Raw genomic sequence first — 15,788 nt, 5'->3', positions numbered from 1 at the left:
ATATAAGGAAATAAATAATAACTTTATTATTGCCTCTAGGGCATATTTCCTTCACCCGGCCCGCCCCCGTCGTCGCTGTCTCCCATAGGTGTGCCCCGTCGTCGCCGTCGCCGTCGTCCTCCCCGACCCCGCGCCCCTGCCCCCGTCGGCCTGCCGCCTCGCCCCCGAGCGCGCCAGGCCGCGCGTGCCCCTGCCCCGGCCCGCCCCCACCATCGTCGTGCCATCGCCGCCACCCAACCATCGTCATTGTCGTGCCATCGACGCCCCTACTGTGAGCTGCCGCCGCCCCGGCTCTATTTTTTCATATGATGAAAATTGTTTTGTTCATATATAATGTATATGTATGTATGTATGTATGTATGTATGTATGTATGTATGTATGTATGTATGTATGTATGTATGTATGTATGTATGTATGTATGTATGGATGGATGGATGCATGCTCATAAAATTGTTTTGTTCATATATGTATTAAACTTAGAAAAAGAAGGAGAGTAAAAAGGAAAAAAAGAAGAGAAAGAAGGAGAAGAAGAAAGGAGAAGAAGAGGAGAAATAAATAAGAAGAGAAAAAAGAAGAAAAAAAAGAGGAGAAGAAGAAAGGAATAGTGGAGAAGAAGAAAAAGAATAATTCTATTTTTCTTCTTCTCCTCTATTCCTTTATTCTTCTCCTCTTTTTTTCTTCGATCTTCTCCTCTATTCCATTCTATTCCATTCATCTTCTCCTCTTTTTCTTCTTTGATCTTTTTTCCTCTTCTTACATGAGAGGGGGTCGATATACCCCTCCCCGATAACTTCAACTTGAGGGGGGGTCGCCGAGGGTTCGAGGGGCGAGGGTCGGGAACTAGGGTAGAGGTTCGAGGGTCAGCGAGGGTTCGAGGGTCACCGAGGGTTCGAGGAGCGAGGGTCGGGAACTAGGGTAGAGGTTCGAGGGTCACCGAGGGTTCGAGGGGTGAGGGTCGAGAACTATGGTAGAGGTTCGAGGGTCACTGAGGGTTCGAGAGTCGTCGAGGGGCCTAGGGTTTGAGGGTCGTCGTGGGGCCTAGGGTTCGAGTGTCAAAGTATTGAAGAAATCCAAGGCTTCATCATTAGCCAGAAGTAACCGGGGCATGATGGTACGAAGTTGTGCAAAGTTGTTCTGGAACGGAGTCCCGAATAGGATAATTCGCCTTTTTGTACGAATTTCAGCAAAGGCCTTCCAAATAGCGATATTCGGAAGGCTCTTGCTAAACTTTGTACGAAAAAGTGAACTATCCTATCTGGGACTCTGTTCCAGAACAACTTTGCAGAACTTCGTACCATCATGCGCCTGTTACTTTCGCCTAATGATGAAGAGACATGTTTTTGTTGAATCTTTTAACACTAGAGTTACGTGACATGATGGGGTCGAGGGTCGTGGATCGTCCGAGCGGTCGAGGGTCGAGGATCGCCGAGGGTAAGATCAGAGATCACTGGGACACATTGTTGGCCCACAAGACATCGGACTATAGTAAGAAGATGTCAGCGATAAACAAGATAAATGTTGTGAAGAAGGAGCATCACCACCTCACGGGGTCAGGTGGCTACGTCAAAGCCCGGCCCTTGTGGGCAAAGGCTGAGAATGACCTGCTTGATAAAGGGGTCGAACCAGAGACATTGAACTGGCCAGACTGTTCAAGGACTTGGGTCTTCGGGGTTGGCAGAACCTTGGACCCTGAAACAGGGAAGTGCGTTTGGACGAACGAGCAGCTGCGAATACCCGTCACAAAGCTTCAAGAGTATATCGCCGCATCGCAGGAAGGGACGTTCATTCCCGACAGAGAAAACAACGAGCTCACAATGGCCCTCGGGAATCCTGAGCACCCTAGACGCAGGCTCCGTTCCGTGGAAAGCTGGGTTTCTGGACGCAGGCGTTTACAAATGCCACGAGAGGAGGAGGGTAGTGGAGCAGACTCAACTGCATGCGCTGCACGCAAGGGTAAAACCGCTAGAGGAACGAGAAGAAGTTCACAGCAAGCTACCTGCTAAAGCTACCCCACCATCTCAGCGGAGAAACAGTGTGGCTTCCACCGAGCTGCTTCAGGAGCCTGTCTTCACGGCTCCTGCTAACTACCCCGTGGATGCTATCTGGGAGTCTCAACATTGCCACCTTATGACGCAATGGCAGAACTTCAAAGTCAAGGTGGCTGTCGGCTCTGTTGCACCTCCTGAACCCGGCGCAACTTTTCACTACCGGCCAATTCCAGAAGGATATGCTAGGGTGATGGTGGATGAAATAACGGAGGGATTTGAGGAGCTCGAGTTTGACCACCCTACCGGTGAAGGGGAGACTCGGCTAGGTTCTTCTCTGAAGACTCCATGTCTATGGCGGAAGGAGCTCATCAACCTTCCGAACTGGACGCCTCCGCCTCCTCCTCCTCCTCCGGCGATTCAGGGCACTCCGCCTCCTCCTCCACCTCCTCCTCCGGCGAGTGATCAGGGCACTATGCCTCCTTCTCCGGCGCGTGGCAGAACTCCACCTCCTTCTCCGCCTACGCCGGCGTGCCCGAGCATCCCGCCTCCTTGTCCGCCTCATAAGCAAGGGCGAAAGAGAGTCGTCGCTGCTCCGGCTACTCCGGCTGATCCGCCTCATAAGCAAGGAAAGAAGACAGCCGCAGCCGCTTCGTCTGCTCCGGCGTCTAGCAGTACATCCAGAGGCGGGAGGCAATTCAGATTTGGTCCATCTCTAAAGCCTCTAGAGAAGTTACCAAATGAGAGGACCGTGGAGGAAAACACAGAGATCTGTCAAGCCCAAGTGAGGGAGTTCTTTGAAACGGAGAAAGCAAAGAAACATCCACCTCCGGGAGAGAAGGTAGATCCAGTCAAAGCGAAGCGCACACTTGACGCCCTGAAGAAACCACTACCGTCTCCGCCGAAAACCAACTATGAGCACATTATTGAAAGGTCATTTATCGAAGCGAAGCGGCCGGGAAGTACTCTTAGTGATCGAAGGTTAGCAGAACTACAAGCTGGGAAAAAATTGCCCAGCTCGGCGAACAAGCGAACCAATTGTGCCCCCCGCTCAAGGTGTCTAGCGATATCGTCGCTAATCATCCGGTGATTTTACCCGGTACCAATCTTGGTGATTACCTGCCCAACGATGCACATTATGATATAATGAGGGTGAACGAACACAAATACCAGTACGGGAAGCCTCTTGTCAAAGATGGAACTACTCTGACAATGATGATGCCAAGATTCCATGATTGGTACATGAAAACATGCAGAGAGTCTGGGGGGAGGATACTTTGACGCTGAGAGTTAAAGAGGAGCATGACCTCGTTGGAATTGAATTGTTGTTTGTTCCATTTGAGGAGTTCTTCTAGTGGTTCAATCAAAAGGCCCTTGATAAATTAATGGTCACTTGCTACTGTCTGTAAGTACTACTTCTGTCATTAAGTCTCTATATATATATAGCTCAGCTCTTTCATTGCAGGTATATATAATTATCCTCACTATATTATGCAGATTGAAGATCGTCGAATGCAGAAAAGCAGAAATCTATGATATTGGGTTCATTACCACAAATCTCATAGATGAATATACAGTTAAATTTGATGCCAAAGAAACCAAGGCCAACTTGATATGATCGTTGCTTCAAAATCAAAACAAAGATAAAATACTCTTTCCTTACAACTTCAAGTGAGTGTTACTGTCTTGTGCATATTCTTTCTTTGAAACGGTGAAAGCAAAGAAACATCCACCTCCGGGGGAGAAGATAGATCCGGTCAAAGCAAAGCGCACACTCGACGCCATGAAGAAACCACCACCGTCTCCGCCGAAAACCAACTAAGAGCGCATTATTGAAAGGTCATTTATCGAAGTGGAGCGGTCGGCAAGTACTATCAGTGATCGAAGGTTGGCAGAACAACGAGCTAGGAAAAAAATTGCCCAGCTCGGCGAACAAGCAAACAAATCGTGCCCCCCGCTCAAGGTGTCTAGCGATATCGTCGCTAATCATCCGGTGATTTTGCCCGGTACCAATCTTGGAGATTACCTACTCGGCGATGCACATTAGGATATAATGGAGGTGGACGAACACAAATACTAGTATGGGAAGCCTCTCGTCAAATATGGAACTACTCTGACAACGATGATGCCAAGATTCCATAATTGGTACATGAAAACATGTAGAGAGTCTGGGGGGAAGGATACTTTGACGCTGAGAGTTAAAGAGGAGCACGACCTCATTGGAATTGAACTGTTGTCTGTTCCATTTGATTAGTTCTTCCAGTGGTTCAATCAAAAGGCCCTCGATAAATTAATGGTCACTTGGCTACTGTCTGTAAGTACTACTTCTGTCATTAAGTCTCTATATATATAGCCCAGCTCTTTCATTGCATGTATATATAATTATCCTCACTATATTATGCAGATTGAAGATCGTCGAATGCAGAAAAGCAGAAATCTATGATATTGGGTTCATTAACACAAAGCTCATAGATGAATATACGGTTAAATTTGATGCCAAAGAAACCGAGGCCAACTTGCTATGATCGTTGCTTCAAAATCAAAACAAAGATAAAATACTCTTTACTTACAACTTCAACTGAGTGTTACGGTCTTGTGCATATTCGGTTTCCCTTATTACTCGAGGTTATAGTAATGTAATTGATGAGTTATGTATGTGTGCGCAGCTTCCACTATATTCTCCTATAGATTAAGTGTGACGCCCCAAGACCGGAGCTTCAGATGCCTTCCATGGTTTCTGAGATTCGTGGGGTGATTTGTTTTTGCTTGTTGCTTTCATCATTGCATCATGTCATCATGCCATCATTTTCTCAAAGGCAACTAAAACTCACTTAAATAAATTGCATGGATCTTCGGTCCATTTAAACCGAGGGAAGGGTGACTTTTCTTTATAACATATCCTCCTGATATTAGGGAGCTATTATAAAGTATTCCATGGATGTGGAATTACCGTGACACACTTGCAATTTAAACTCTCAAGTCTTTTCTGCTTCGAGTTGCTCCTCAAACCTTGCCATATATTCTTTCATCATTTTCCGGAGCTCCACCAAAAATCCGAACATTTTTGGACCTTCCTAACCCTCACTTCCTATCCGAACCATTTAAATTTAAATCAAATGAGTTTGAATTTAAACTTTGAAAAATGCCCACTCCATTTTTCATTGATCTTACACATTTTTGCGAGTCCGAGAATATTATTCGCGTGCGCTAATTCTTTCCCTAACCCCTCCCTCTTTCTTTTCTTCTCCACTTTTGTTTTCTGCTATAGAAATAAGAAGAGAGAGAGAGCTTGCACCGCCGGCCTCCTGGGCCTTCCAACCTCCCGCGATGGCCCACCTAAGGCCATACAGTCCCACAGGCCCAACCATCCATCCTAACCCTTCTAACCCTAGCCCATCGATCCCCCTCCTCCTCCCGTCACCGCCGCCAGGGAGAGCCTAGGCTCGATCCCATCCTTTTTCCCCGCACTCGTTCCCCATCTCCCTTATCTCCCCTTCGCGCGCCGCCACCCACAGGAGGGCCACCCCGCGTGCGACCCCGCCTCACGCCCGATCTCTTCTGCCTCGACGGCGACCCCTGCGGTCCAGTGAGCCTCTGCTCCGCCCTGCCACCTGCTTCGCTGCGTCGCTCGCTAGCCCGCCATGGCCGCCCGAGAGTGCACCTGCAACCCCCGCGTCCGTCTGCCTCGGAGCCGACCTTGACCACCGGGAGCTGGCCGCTTCTTCCCTGCTCCGGCGTCTAGCAGTACATCCAGAGGCGGGAGGCAATTCAGATTTGGTCCATCTCTAAAGCCTCTAGAGAAGTTACCAAATGAGAGGACCGTGGAGGAAAACACGGAGATCTGTCAACCCCAAGTGAGGGAGTTCTTTGAAACGGAGAAAGCAAAGAAACATCCACCTCCGGGGGAGAAGGTAGATCCAGTCAAAGCGAGGCGCACACTCGACGCCCTGAAGAAACCACTACCGTCTCCGCCGAAAACCAACTATGAGCGCATTATTGAAAGGTCATTTATCGAAGCGGAGCGGTCGGGAAGTACTCTCAGTGATCGAAGGCTAGCAGAACTACAAGCTGGGAAAAAATTGCCCAGCTCGGCGAACAAGCGAACCAATTGTGCCCCCCGCTCAAGGTGTCTAGCGATATCGTCGCTAATCATCCGATGATTTTGCCCGGTACCAATCTTGGTGATTACCTGCCCAACGATGCACATTATGATATAATGAGGGTGAACGAACACAAATACCAGTACGGGAAGCCTCTTGTCAAAGATGGAACTACTCTGACAATGATGATGCCAAGATTCCATGATTGGTACATGAAAACATGCAGAGAGTCTGGGGGGAGGATACTTTGACGCTGAGAGTTAAAGAGGAGCACGACCTCGTTGGAATTGAACTGTTGTTTGTTCCATTTGAGGAGTTCTTCTAGTGGTTCAATCAAAAGGCCCTTGATAAATTAATGGTCACTTGCTATTGTCTGTAAGTACTACTTCTGTCATTAAGTCTCTATATATATAGCTCAGCTCTTTCATTGCAGGTATATATAATTATCCTCACTATATTATGCAGATTGAAGATCGTCGAATGCAGAAAAGCAGAAATCTGTGATATTGGGTTCATTACCACAAATCTCATAGACGAATATACAGTTAAATTTGATGCCAAAGAAACCAAGGCCAACTTGATATGATCGTTGCTTCAAAATCAAAACAAAGATAAAATACTCTTTCCTTACAACTTCAAGTGAGTGTTACTGTCTTGTGCATATTCTTTCTTTGAAACGGTGAAAGCAAAGAAACATCCACCTCCGGGGGAGAAGATAGATCCGGTCAAAGCAAAGCGCACACTCGACACCATGAAGAAACCACCACCATCTCCGCCGAAAACCAACTACGAGCGCATTATTGAAAGGTCATTTATCGAAGTGGAGCGGTCGGGAAGTACTATCAGTGATTGAAGGTTGGCAGAACAACGAGCTAGGAAAAAAATTGCCCAGCTCGGCGAACAAGCAAACAAATTGTGCCCCCCGCTCAAGGTGTCTAGCGATATCGTCGCTAATCATCCGGTGATTTTGCCCGGTACCAATCTTGGAGATTACCTGCTCGGCGATGCACATTATGATATAATGGAGGTGGACGAACACAAATACTAGTATGGGAAGCCTCTCGTCAAATATAGAACTACTCTGACAACGATGATGCCAAGATTCCATAATTGGTACATGAAAACATGTAGAGAGTCTGGGGGGAAGGATACTTTGACGCTGAGAGTTAAAGAGGAGCACGACCTCATTGGAATTGAACTGTTGTCTGTTCCATTTGATTAGTTCTTCCAGTGGTTCAATCAAAAGGCCCTCGATAAATTAATGGTCACTTGGCTACTGTCTGTAAGTACTACTTCTGTCATTAAGTCTCTATATATATAGCCCAGCTCTTTCATTGCATGTATATATAATTATCCTCACTATATTATGCAGATTGAAGATCGTCGAATGCAGAAAAGCAGAAATCTATGATATTGGGTTCATTAACACAAAGCTCATAGATGAATATACGGTTAAATTTGATGCCAAAGAAACCGAGGCCAACTTGCTATGATCGTTGCTTCAAAATCAAAACAAAGATAAAATACTCTTTACTTACAACTTCAACTGAGTGTTACAGTCTTGTGCATATTCGGTTTCCCTTATTACTCGAGGTTATAGTAATGTAATTGATGAGTTATGCATGTGTGCGCAGCTTCCACTATATTCTCCTATAGATTAAGTGTGACGCCCCAAGACCGGAGTTTCAGATGCCTTCCATGGTTTCTGAGATTCGTGGGGTGATTTGTTTTTGCTTGTTGCTTTCATCATTGCATCATGTCATCATGCCATCATTTTCTCAAAGGCAACTAAAACTCACTTAAATAAATTGCATGGATCTTCGGTCCATTTAAACCGAGGGAAGGGTGACTTTTCTTTATAACATATCCTCCTGATATTAGGGAGCTATTATAAAGTATTCCATGGATGTGGAATTACCGTGACACACTTGCAATTTAAACTCTCAAGTCTTTTCTGCTTCGAGTTGCTCCTCAAACCTTGCCATATATTCTTTCATCATTTTCCGGAGCTCCACCAAAAATCCGAACATTTTTGGACCTTCCTAACCCTCACTTCCTATCCGAACCATTTAAATTTAAATCAAATGAGTTTGAATTTAAACTTTGAAAAATGCCCACTCCATTTTTCATTGATCTTACACATTTTTGCGAGTCCGAGAATATTATTCGCGTGCGCTAATTCTTTCCCTAACCCCTCCCTCTTTCTTTTCTTCTCCACTTTTGTTTTCTGCTATAGAAATAAGAAGAGAGAGAGAGCTTGCACCGCCGGCCTCCTGGGCCTTCCAACCTCCCGCGATGGCCCACCTAAGGCCATACAGTCCCACAGGCCCAACCATCCATCCTAACCCTTCTAACCCTAGCCCATCGATCCCCCTCCTCCTCCCGTCACCGCCGCCAGGGAGAGCCTAGGCTCGATCCCATCCTTTTTCCCCGCACTCGTTCCCCATCTCCCTTATCTCCCCTTCGCGCGCCGCCACCCACAGGAGGGCCACCCCGCGTGCGACCCCGCCTCACGCCCGATCTCTTCTGCCTCGACGGCGACCCCTGCAGTCCAGTGAGCCTCTGCTCCGCCCTGCCACCTGCTTCGCTGCGTCGCTCGCTAGCCCGACATGGCCGCCCGAGAGTGCACCTGCAACCCCCGCGTCCGTCTGCCTCGGAGCCGACCTCGACCACCGGGAGCTGGCCGCTTCTTCCCTGCCGCGAGCCTCGTCGCCGGAGTGCCTCGCCATGCCTCCCTTGCGGTGAGCTTCCCGCGTCTGCCGCCTCCCTGCATATAAGCACCCTGCGCCACCACTCGTCGACCTCCTCTGCTCCAGCCGTGGACAGCCCCTGCCCGAGACCCACCTTCAGCCTCGCCATGTTTTCCATCAACTCTTCCCGCGCGCGACCGAGGCCTTGTGATGCTTCGTTTCGGAACATAAGACCATCAAGACCGGCAAGACCCGGACTCCGAACGCCAAGTACTACTTCAAACCCGAAGAACTCGGATGCATCAAGTCCCCGAGGAGACCCGTTTTTTGTCAAGTTCGACTACTCGTATCAGCAAGTACCACTACGGCCGGAGACCTCGGACCCGCCAAGGACCCCTTCGAGCTATCAAGACCGCACGCACCAAGTAACACGACGACCCTCGAAGACTTCGAATTCGACAAGTCCGATGATGCTCTTGTACAACTACGTTGCCGAGTCCGGCACAGGCAAGACCGACGACGCGGAAACGCCAAGTACCCCTACACGTGAAGACGCCTAAGACCGTTTCAGGATTCATCAAGTACCGCTACCGATGACTTGAACCCCTACGAAAACATGTTCCACTAACGTCGCCGAGATTGCGAGAACCTCTACCGACGACCTCGGAACGTGTACGGCGACCGTTGTCGAAGACTCGTACTTCTACCGCTTCCCGAACATGTACCGCTACTTCCACGATGGTCGTGAACGACTACTTCCTCTACGAACCAATCCGCTTCGAAACGCACGCTTCGAAGGTAGAACCCCGAGACGACGCCCGTAAACGATGCATGTGTGTTGTATGAGATGCATGTTTAGATGTTGTATTCGCCTCTGAACGTTAGTTGTTCCTCCTCGTTGCCATGTCATCCACCCGTGGGAACCCTGTAACCAGGATCACCCCTCTATCTCTAGCATGTCTCGCACACTTGCTTCTTTTGCATCGATATATCAATGAGTTGTCGGAACGGAGATGTTGCCATGGCATCATTTTCGGATTCGTTGCCGTGGCACCCCTTTCGTCTCTGCCACGATGACAAATGCTTCATAATTTTGCTCATGTCAACTTTTAATAAAAATTGCATAAAACTTGCACATGTCATCCGCATCATGATAACAACATCAAGAATGTTTAAAAATTGTTATTGCACCAAATTGCTAATGCATATGGGGATTTCTTGAATTTGTTGTTTGTTGTTTCCGGCCTCACTTAAAATTGCCTAAAGTGTGTAGTTACTTTTGCCTCACCTCTTGCTATGTTCAACAACATTTAATATTGTTGAGTACCTAAACGAGAGATAACTAAATAATTGATGTGGTGTTCCGTCAACATGCAACCCGTTGCATATTGAGCTCCACTTAATTTGTAGTTTTGGTTGTTGCACTTTGCCATGCCATGCCTCTTTAAACCGGACATGCATAATACTTGGTTGTGCATCATGTCATGATTATGTGATGGTTGTTTACTATGTTGCTTGCTTCTTTCCGGGTGGCTTCTCTCGTTAGCTTCGGTTTCGTTCCGGAGTTGTGAGGATCCGTTCGACTACGTCTGTTTGTCTTCTTCATGGACTCTTTCTTCTTCCTTGCGGGACTTCAGGCAAGATGACCATACCCTCGAAATCACTTCTATCTTTGCTTGCTAGTTGCTCGCTCTATTGCTATGTCGCGATACCTACCACTTGCTATATCATGCCTCCCATATTGCCATGTCAAACTTCTAATCCACCTTTCGTAGCAAACCGTTGTTTGGCTATGTTATCGCTTTGCTCAGCCCCTCTTATAGTGTTGCTAGTTGCAGATGAAGATTGGAGTTTGTTCCAGGTCGGAACATGGTTATTGTTGGGATATCATTACTATTATATCTTGTTTACTTTAATGCATCTATATACTTGGTAAAGGGTGGAAGGCTCGGCCTTATGCCTGGTGTTTTGTTCCACTCTTGTCACCCTAGTTTCCGTCATACCGGTGTTATGTTCCTTGATTTTGTGTTCCTTACACGGTTGGGTTATAATGGGAACCCCCTGATAGTTCGCTTTGAATAAAACTCCTCCAGCAAGGCCCAACCTTGGTTTTACCATTTTCCACCTAAGCCTTTTTCCCTTGAGTTATGTAGACTCAAGGGTCATCTTTATTTTAAACCCCCGGGCCAGTGCTCCTTTGAGTGTTGGTCCAAACTAGAGCATCGTGCGGGGCTGTCCCTTGGCAACTTGGGTTACGTTGGTTCATGTACGCTTAGCTTATCCGGTGTGCCCTGAGAACGAGATATGTGTAGCTCCTATCGAGATTTGTCGGCACATTCGGGCGGCTTTGCTGGTCTTGTTTTACCATTGTCGAAATGTCTTGTAACCAGGATTCCGAGTCTGATCGGGTCTTCCTGGGAGAAGGAATATCCTTCATTGACCGTGAGAGCTTGTGATGGGCTAAGTTGGGACACCCCTGCAGGGTTTTGAACTTTTGAAAGCCGTGCACGCGGTTATGGGAAGATGGGAATTTGCTAATGTCCGGTTGTAGAAAACTTGACACTTAACTTAATTAAAATGCATCAACCGCGTGTGTAGCCGTGATGGTCTCTTTTCGGCAGAGTCCGGGAAGTGAACACGGTTCTTGTGTTATGCTTGAACGTAAGTAGTTTCAGGATCACTTCTTGATCACTTCTAGTTCACGACCGTGCATTGCTTCTCTTCTCGCTCTTATTTGCGTATGTTTAGCCACCATATATGCTTAGTGCTTGCTGCAGCTCCACCTCATTACCCTATCCTACCCTTAAGCTTAAATAGTCTTGCTCTCGCGGGTGTGAGATTGTTGAGTCCTCGTGGCTCATAGATACTTCCAAACAGTTGCAGGTGCCGATGATACCAGTGAAGGTGACGTGACCCAGCTCAAGTGGGAGCTCGATGAAGATCGTGTTTGTTGTGTTGTTTCGTTTCCAGTTGATCAGTAGTGGAGCCCAGTTGGGGCAATCGGGGATCTAGCATTTTGGGTTTTCTTTCTTTATTTGGTTCCGTAGTCCGACCTCGTTTGTATTCTGGATGATGTAATGCTATATTATGTATTGTGTGAAGTGGCGATTGTAAGCTGACTCTTTGTCCCTTTCTTATTCCGTACATGGGATGTGTAAAGATTACCCCTCTTGCGACATGCCTACTATGCGGTTATGCCTCTAAGTCATGCTCCGACACGTGGGAGATATAGTCGCATCGTGGGTGTTACAAGTTGGTAATCAGAGCCTTCCTCGACTTAGGAGCCCCCTGCTTGATCGAATCGCTGACGTTGTTGAGTCTAGAAAAATGTTTTGAGTCTTGTAGGATTATATATATCGGAGAGTAGGATTCTTTTTACTCCTCAGTCCCTTCGTCGCTCTGGTGAGGTCTCCTGACGTAGAGTTTTGACTCTTCTCTCCTAAAATTTCACTACAAAAATTTAGGATCACGCGGGTATCTTGGAATCATTCCGATGGTTTTGTGACGAGAACATACTTCTTGGTGCCTCCTGACATTTAGGGGTTGTGGCAGTGTCCCGGGGAGTTGAGCTCCGAGGTGTTGTCGTCATAGTTTTATCATTGCAGTTCTGGAATACCTGAGTTCGCCGACATCGAAAATCTCTTTTATGCAGTTGTTGGTGAGATAACCTCGATGCCACCCAGTACTGGGGCGGGAGTTCGGGAGTATTGCCGTAACTCGTAAAACGGATGCTTTTCGAAGGTTGAGGTAAATGATTTCCGAAGGTTTCTTGGTTATGTGTTGAAGGATGGATACAGCTGGATGTAGGATTTGCTAGTTTTGGGTGAGATATTATGCTTCCCCTGTATCCCCAACACCTGATTGCATAACTAGAATGTTTCGGGAGTTTATAGGTGGGAATTCAAGTAGCTCCCAGAATATCTTTCCAACAGACACGTGATACGATATGGGATCTATCATATATTTTTTTCCGACTTATTTTGCAAGTCAATCCTTTGTTTTGTTTTGAGTTGTGGTATTCGAGTTGCTTCAATGTCAAGTGTTGATTCCATACCTTTCCTAAGTGGTGTTCTCATATTTCTATGTGAGTACTAATCCTTCATGATAATCGAGATTGTCATGTCAATCCTTTTTCAACCGGTGTGGTTCTCTTCAAGATGATCCTATCATTTTTCCCATCCGCAAAATCAACTCAAGTCTTCTCAATGTTTTCTGTTTCATCCTTCCCAAGTTGCCTTTGTTTTCCCACCCACCCACCCTTGTTTATTCAAGTACTCATATATCTTAATCAAGTATCCATTTTATTCATGTGAACTTTCTTCAATCTTTTCCTTCAATGTTCTTATCCGGTAATTCTCAGGCGGAGCTTCAAGTTTATCATTCTTCATTCTTTTCTTCTTCGGTGGATTTAATTCAAGCTTTGTCAATCATATCCTTTCCTCGGTTCAAATGCTTCCCCATGCCGGTGCACCTCTTAATCATTCACTTCTCGCCATTCATTTGTTCGGGAGTGCTGAAGATATCCCAGAAGATTCACATTTCCATTCTCGATCCGTTCAAATTATTTTGAGGTTGTTATCTCATTCAAGACATTTAATTCAACCGATGCAATCTCCCTTTCTAGTAATCGTTGAACTGTGTTTTCTTTTGAGTGGGCCCTAAGCCACAGGTCTTTTCCCAGGATCTTACCTGACTCTTCTAATTTTCCCGGGGCTATCCTAAATTCTTTTCGAAGTTTGACGTAAGAATGAATCATCATCAGTCAAATGTCTTTCCCCAAGATCTTTCAAACTCTTTTCATTGTTGGCTCAACCTCTTCGCTTTCATTCTCCTAGGGTGTCTCATCAATTATCATGGTGGTGTTTTCTCGTCGTCATTCTCTGCATTTGAAGACCGAAGAAGAGTTTTTTCCTCCAAATCTTATTTGTTCTCTTGAAGATTCATGGTTCTAGCTTGATGCCATCCTCTCATAATTGTTTTTGATTGTGAGAATTCTTTTCACCCATCCGAATCAATTCAAGAGTCTTTTCAGTTTGATTCTCCGGAGCCCATCAGCTCAGAATTATTCATTCCAGCTTTCAGCTCTCGTTCTCCAAATCTTACCGGTGCATCATTTAAATATTCTCTAATCAGCTCGGGATCTCTTCGTTCACTTGTATCTAAATTCTCTCAAGTATCTTCGTTCTCTAATTCTTCCCGGTGTTTTCTTTATATTTTCTTCGTTCATTTTCAATTCTTACGGTGGTTCGTTCAAGATTACTCTTCCTTCTTTATAATATTAATTTACCCGTGGTTTCAGTCCTACCGGTGGTTCACTGAAGACTTTCTCAAGTTTGCACTATATCTCTCTTAATCCTTTTTACGAGAATAAGTAGTATGCCAAATCCATTGCTTGTCATCAATTTAAATTGGTGAAGGATACGCATAACATAATTCTTATTCTTGTTTCACCCAAGTGATTAATTCCTTATTCCGAAGGCTGATCAAATTCTTGATTTCATTTGTTCATCTTTTCTTTTCTGGAGTTTCTAGTTTTTTCCACTTTATCACGTCGTGAAGCTCTATCTAAATCAGCGCAAGGCTTCACCTTGTGTTTTCAACTTCTCTTTATTTTGATCATTCTTTTATTACCGGAGTTCTTCATGGAGGTTCTACATGTTGGTTCGTCAAGGATTCCTTTCATTCTTCAATTGCCCTCAAGTTTTCTCTTGAAGTTATGACCCGCAAAGCTTTACTCAAAATTTAACAGGGTGCTCAACACATGTTTTGTTTTGAGGAGTTCAAGCATTCTTCATCTTGCATTCCGAAGTGCAATTCTTTCTATCTTATCTTTTCAGGTGGTGTTATGTCTTTCTTGTCAATTTCCCTTCGTTTTTCATGATTCACAAGTTGTCCGGAATGACATATTTTAAACCCATCATTTTCAATTCGTTCATGAGATCCTTTGCAACCCATAAATCTATTCATTGGAGTTAACTTGGGTTATATTTCACCTAAAGCTTTCCCTAAGGATTGTTGCTAATTATGGTACTTATAAAGGACCCAAGTTCTTCATTTATCCTCCCAGTGAAATAGGCTTCTCGTCTCCTTGTTGATATCAATCCAATCTATTGTTTTCGTAGTGGCAGAGTTTTGCCTCAATTTTGAGAAGTTTTCCATCAGCCCACAACAAGCTTATTGTTTTGGATGTTGATTTTTTCTACAACTCCATCCAGGCCTTCTTCATAAGGATGTTTCTTTCAAATTCATTTGTGGGAGGAGTTATCATTTTCTTCTCCGTTCTTTCGTTCCATCAATCTAGATTCTATTCTTTCTTCTGGAGGTATTATGATGTTGCTCTCTTCGTCCTATCATCTCGTTTTGCCAAGTTCATGCTCTTTCCTTTGTCTATCCATTCAACCTGAGTGTCGTGTCCTTCATTCAAGTTCTCTCATCTTATCTAGTTTTGCCTCCCTTCTAAACTGGAGTGCTGTCCGAAATCCTTTTTACCCCTTGTGCCATTCTTCCAATAGTTCCGGAGGCAGTGTGTTGTTGATTTCATCAAGTATCCTCTCATCTTGTCAAGTTCATGTTGAATTCTTTTCATTTACAGTCGGAGTGCTGTCCAAATTATATCATTCTTATTCCTTCTCTATCTTGTTTTAACCAAAGTGGTGTCGTAATTGACCTTTATCGTTCCTTGTACATCTCGTTTCTACCGGAGTGCTTGCATGTACTTCTTGTCCATTGCAACCCTTTTTCTTATGTCTTTCAACCTACAAGGTTCTAGGGATGTTCCTTGTTCCTCTTTTCTAACAGGGTGTTTTCAACTTCATTCATCTATGTTGTATTATTTTTCTCGAAATGGTTTAACATTTCAAGGTTCTTTGGTTTCACTCATTTGTCAAAGAAGCAACTTAGTTTTACCTCTTCTGCTTTCCCTCCGGTGTCATCCTAGATCTCGGGACGAGATCCTCTCGTAGTGGTGGAGTGTTGTGACGCCCCAAGACGGGAGCTTCAGATGACTTCCATG

The sequence above is a fragment of the Triticum aestivum genome, chromosome 1A, assembly GCF_018294505.1.
Source record: "Triticum aestivum cultivar Chinese Spring chromosome 1A, IWGSC CS RefSeq v2.1, whole genome shotgun sequence".
NCBI classification, from domain to species: Eukaryota; Viridiplantae; Streptophyta; class Magnoliopsida; order Poales; family Poaceae; genus Triticum; species Triticum aestivum.
This window is presented reverse-complemented; position numbering follows the sequence as displayed.